Source organism: Rhinopithecus roxellana, chromosome 19 (assembly GCF_007565055.1).
Source record: "Rhinopithecus roxellana isolate Shanxi Qingling chromosome 19, ASM756505v1, whole genome shotgun sequence".
Taxonomy (NCBI): Eukaryota; Metazoa; Chordata; class Mammalia; order Primates; family Cercopithecidae; genus Rhinopithecus; species Rhinopithecus roxellana.
Window position 1 is genome coordinate 50,828,837 of NC_044567.1, and position 6,206 is coordinate 50,835,042.

Consider the following 6,206-nt stretch of genomic DNA (forward strand, 5'->3'; position numbering starts at 1 on the left):
CAGCTGTCCCTACATACCCAAAGCTCTGAATTCAACTCTGACCCAGATGCTAAAACTATCTTCTCTAATCCAGGTGCATTTCTTTCCAGGCAACCTCAAGCACAAAGGCTTAGAAGAGAAGAGAAGCAACATGTCCTTGGGGTCCACAGAATATGGAATCTAGCCTGACTGGAGTTGAAGGTCTCTTGAGGATTTATGTAGTAGACACTTGCTGTATTAGTCTGTTCTCACACAGTTATAAGGACATATCTGAGACTGGGTAATTTATAAAGATAAGAAGTTTAATGCACTCACAGTTCCACATGGCTGGGGAGGCCTCACGATCGTGATAGAAGGCAAAGGAGTAACAAAGGCATATCATACACGGCAGTAGGCAAGAGAATGTGTGCAGGGGAACTACCCCTTATAAAACCATCAGATCTCGTGAAACTTATTCTCTGTCATGAGAATAGCATGGGAAAATCCACCCCCATGATTCAATTAACTCCCACCAGGTCTCTCCCCTGACACATGGGGATTATGGGAGCTACAATTCAAGATGAGATTTGGGTGGGGACACACTCAAACATATTATTTCACACCTGGACCCTCCCAAATCTCATGTCCTCATGTTTCAAAACCAATCATGCCTTCCCAACAGTCCCCCAAAGTCTTAACTCCTTTCAGCATTAACTCAGAAGTCACAATCCAAAGTCTCATTTAAGACAAGGCAAGTTCCTTCCGCCTATGAGACTGTAAAATCAAAAGCAAGTTAGTTACTTCGTAGATACAATAGGGGTGAAGGAATTGGGTAAATACACTCATTCCAAAAGGGAGAAATTGGCCTAAACAAAGGCGTTATAGGCCCCATGCAAGTCCAAAATCTAATAGGGTAGTCATTAAACCTTAAAGTTCCAAAATCATCTCCTTCGACTCCATGTCTCACATCCAGGTTATGCTGTTGCAAGAAGTGGGCTCCCACAGCCTTGGGCAGCCCCTCAACTGTGGCTCTGCAGGTACAGCTCTCCTCCTGGCTGCTTTAATGGCTGGCATTGAGTGTCTGCAGCTTTTCCAGGTGCACAGTGCAAGCTGTAAGTGAATCTACCAGTCTGGAGGGGTCTGGGGTCTGGAGGATGGTGGTCCTCTTCTCACAGCTCCACTAGGCAGTGCCCCATTGGGAACTCTGTGTGGGGGGTTTAAACCCATACTTCCCTTCTGCACTGCCTGAGCAGAGGTTCTCCATGAGGACTCTGTCCCTGCAGCACACCTCTGCCTGGACATTCAGGCATTTCCATACATCTAGGAGGAGGTTCCCAAATCTCAATTCTGGTCTTCTTTGCAACCACAGGATCAACACCACATGGAAGCTGTCAAGGCTTGGGGCTTGTACCCTCTGAAGCAATGGCCTGAGCTGTACCTTGGCCCCTTTTAACCATGGCTGGAGCTGAAACAGCTGGTATGCAGGACACCATGTCCAGAGGCTGCACACTGAAGAAGGGGTCTTGGACCCAGTCCATGAAAGCATTTTTCCTCCTAGGCCTCCTGGCCTGTGATGGGAGGGGCTGCCACAAAAGTCTCTGATACACCCTGGAGACATTTTCCCTGTTGTCTTGGTGATTAACATTTGGCTCCTCATTACTTATGCAAATTTCTGCAGCTGGCTTGAATTTCTCCCCAGAAGATGGGTTTTTCTTTTCTACTGCATGGTCAGGCTGCAAATTTTCCAAACTTTTATACTCTGTCACCTTTCCAATGCTTTGCCGCTTAGAAATTTCTTCTGCCAGATACCTTAAATCATCTCTCTCAAGTTTAAAGTTCCACAGATCTGTAAGGCAGGGACAAAATGCCACCAGTCTCTTTGCAAAAGCATAACAAGAGTCACCTTGGCTCCATTTCTAAGTTCCTCATCTCCATCTGAGACCACCTCAGCCTGGACTTTGTTGTCCATATCACTATCAGCATTTTGGTCAAAGCCATTTAACAAGACTTTAGGAAGTTCCAAACTTTCCCACATTTTCATGTCTTCTGAGCCCTCCAGGTCTCTAGGAAGCTCCAAACTTTCCCACATTTTCCTATCTTCTTTAGAGCCGTCCAAACTGTTTCAACCTCTGCCTGTTAGTTCCAAAGTTGCCTCCACATTTTTGGGTATCTTTACAGCAGCACCCTACTCCTGATACCAATTTACTGTATTAATCAGGGTTCTCTAGAGGTACAGAACTAATAAGATAGATGTATGTACGACGGAGAGTTTATTAAGGGGTATTGACTCAGACAATCACAAGGTGAAGTCCCACAATAGGCTATCTGCAAGCTGAGGAGCAAGGAAGTCAATCTGAGTCCCAAAATCTCAAAAGTAGGGAAGCCAACAGTACAGCCTTCAATCTGTGGCCAAAGGCCTGAGAGCCCCTGGCTAACCACTGGTGTAAGTCCAAGAGTCCAAAAGCTGAAGAATTTGGAGTCTGATGTTCAAGGGCAGGAAGCATCCAGCACGGGAGAAAGATAAAGGCTGGAAGACTCAGCAAGGCAAGTCCTTCCAGCTTCTTCCCGCCTTATTCTAGCCACGCTGGCACCAGACTAGACAGTGCCCAGCCAGACGGAAGGTGGGTCTGCCTCTCCCAGTTCACTGACTCAAATGTTAATCTCCTTTGGCAACACCTTCACAGACATACCCAGGAACAATACATTGCATCCTTCAATCCAATCAAAAGCAAGTTAGTTACTTCGTAGATACAATATTAACCATGATGCCTGCTGTTCTTGCATATGGTGTTCTAGCACTCATTCCTCAACTTTCCAGTGATAGAACCCAAAGTCTCCTTTTCGTCACCCACTGCTCTTCTACTCTTGGTCAATGGGCTTTGCCTATGCTGATCACACTGCCCAGATCCAGGGATGGGTGTGTGATCCAGCCTGATCCATCAGCATAGTTCACCCTAGCTCCAGTTGTTGGTTTAGAAATGAGCATCTGACACAAGTGGGATAAATTCAGTCAATGCCAAGGCTCTTAATGAAACTATTAGGCAAGTGTCACTGTCTTTCTGCTGTGGAAACTGCTGCAGTGAAGTGTTAGCCCGCAGCTGCCAGCAGCTACCTCTGCCTTCTCATGAACAGAGCCTGAGAATGGAGCCAACACAGAGGATACCAGACCCAAAAGATGGAGAGGAACATTTGAGCCCCTAAATCTAGATCTGCCTGTATGCTTCAATCCTTGCACCAACACATGTCCCTTCTCTCAAACCACTTTGAGTTGAGTTTTCATTGCCAGAAATGGAAAGAGTCATGACTAATGTATGTACATAGATGAATGAGTTCCATGCCTAAATGTTTGACTGGAGATTGATCCTGGACCATTACACCCGTGGAGAACTGTGAGCTCTGTTAAAACTCTTCAAAAGTTTCCTGTTGCTCTCAAGATATAACCTAAACTCCTTAACCATGGTTTTAGAGCCTTCAGTAGTCAGGACCTTGCTGATCTCTGGCCTCAGCATGAACCACTTTTCCTCCCAATTTATATTCTGGCCACACTGGACTTTAAGTTTCTAGAATGTACCATTGTCTCCTGCTTCAGGCATTTGTCCTCTTTCTTGAGCATGTTTCACCTACCTAAGTCCTACGATTCCTTCAATATCAGCTTAAAACTCACCCCATCACTGCCAGGGCTCCACAGCAGTTCTACCTTCTAACACTCAGCACACTTGCAGCCAGGCGTTCAATGCCTACCCCTACCCCAGAATATAAGCCTCTGCAAGAGTCAGATCAGTGCTGCTCTAATCTCCACGCTATCACTAGGATGTGAATAGAGACCCAACAAATAAATATTTGTTGAATACCTGAATGAGATAAATAATGCAGGCAACCCTAAGTACGTGGAAGTGGAGGAAATCTAAATTAGGGCTGAGACCTGTGGGTCAGCCAGCTAGGCATAAGGTGATCAATGCCCAGGCCAAGGTGGTAACTCTAGTAAGAGAAAGGAACAGGGAAAGGAAAGGAAGGAAACTCTATGTGGAAACTGAGAACGGAAGAACCAAAAGAATTTGACCGGCTTTGATGAAAGCTAGAAAAAGTATCTTTAAAGAGACACCCAAGCCCATGAACCAAGTGCATAAGAGGAATGTGCAGCTATTGGCAGGGGCAGGGTCACTGCTTCAGGACACAGTTATGCTGCTCATGTAGGACAAAGCCTCAGCATTTTGCAGGACCCAGCAGGGATGATAGGGGCAGAAGATAGACCCTTAACTGGTGGATCCTGAACAGGTCCATCACAGTCAGTGGTGGAGGCTAGAATGGAGCAGAGAGCTCATCCTGAGCTTATGTCCCCGGGAACTGACAGAGTATCATGGGAAATTCTGCCCTCCAACTCCACCTGGCTGAAGCTGAGCTGCATAGTAATGGGTGCTCCTCAAACAAGGTGCCTGCGTTGTCCTCAAAGGGGCGGCCAAAGAGATGTTTACTGTTTGGATTTTCTCTCCAGAGCACGCTTGCTGTTCTGGGAAGATCACGGAGTGATTTGCATAATTGCCTTCTCAGGTGATGATTGCTCAGACTAAGGAAGAATTTCAAAAAGCCCACCTGCTTGCTTTTCTGGGTAGCATAAAGGACATATTTGGGAGGGAGGAAACAAGTCAACCAAAGGGAGTCAGATAGCCCTGGCTGCCCCTTCAGGCAGGAAGGTGTCATGGAAGCTCAGAACCCAACATTTCTCTCCACAGTTGCTTTCCAATCTCCATCTCCACTTTCCAAACTGTAGCCCTGGGAAGAAGTAAGAACCAGCTAGGGAGAAGTCAACTCAGGAAGCTACCTAACAGCTACAAATCTTTCAATATCAGCTTAAAACTCACATCATCAGGTAGGAATTCCTTGGTTCCAGAAGAGGCTGGCCTTTCACTCTCAGGACTCCACGGCAGTTCCTTCTTCTAACACTCAGCACACTTGCCGCCATGTGTTCAATGCCTACTCCCACTTCAGAATGCAAGCCCATGAACAAGTCCAGTTCTGTGGGCCTGCAAACACCATCTGAGACTCTACCATTTGCTAGTGAAAGAGACCAAGGAGCCCACAGTCAAATGAGGAAGGAGGCATAGAGATAAAACTTGGGAAGATAAGTAATAAACATAGGGTTCTTTGGAACATGGAGGAGGAGCTTTGAGTCCAGCTGAGGCAGGGGTGAGTATCAACAAAGGCCTCCTGGAGGAGGTGACATCTGAATGGAGTCTTGAAAGAATATAGTGCCTGGTACATAGTAGATGCCCAAATACCCAAGGATGAATGGCCCAATAGCAGGATGGATGGGGAGGTAGATGTTCCAGGGAGAGAAAAAGCTGGCTCAGTCCGTTCTTCATCCCAGAGCCACAGTGAATTCTGAAGCTATTCTAATGCCTTGTAAACAGCACAACATCTTGCATGGTGTGTAGAATGTGGGGTGTCTCTTCTGTTATCATTTCGGGTCAGGAATAAAGTACTCACAGGAATAAAGTGCTCATGTCAGCTTGTACTGGGGGCTACTGAGACAGAAAAACCAAGGCTCAGCTGACTCCACCTCAAATCAACAGGATGCTGTTTAAATATGTAAGAGATTCGCCTGGCCACTGCCTGCACTGTCTAGTTTTCTTCGAAGTGTATGAAAAATGTGCTTAATATTCATGCTCCATTCCAAAGAGGCACAGATGGGGGCCAAAGAGGAGAAAACCATTTTTAGTGAAAAATGACTAGTGTCATGTCTCCCAACCCAAACTAATATATTTCTTGAGGCTGACCTTAAGCTACCTCCTACAGGAAGCCTTCCTCAACAACTACAGATTCTGCATCCCCCTCCCTTTCTAACTTCTTTTCACTTCACTCCTTGCCACATCTCTACTTGGGGTGTCAGCTATTTTGTTCACGGACTGTGTGCACATCTTGTGGTCTCTCCACCTCCCAGGTTTCCGGAAACATATGTAAGAGGAGCTCAGTTTTAAGGATAAGACTGTGTGCACATCTTGTGGTCTCTCCACCTCCCAGGTTCCCGGAAACATATGTAAGAGGAGCTCAGTTTTAAGGATAAGAACACTGAGATCTAGAGAGGTGTACAGCACCCACTTGCCCCAAGGTTGCACAGCTCACAACTGCAGGAGTCAGGCTTCCAGCCTGGACTGGTGCCCAGACTCTGCTCCCAACTACACTTCTACCAGCCCCCTTCCCGTCTCACAGCCTCCCCATCTCATTTCTAGTCCACTGCTCTCTATGTTGCA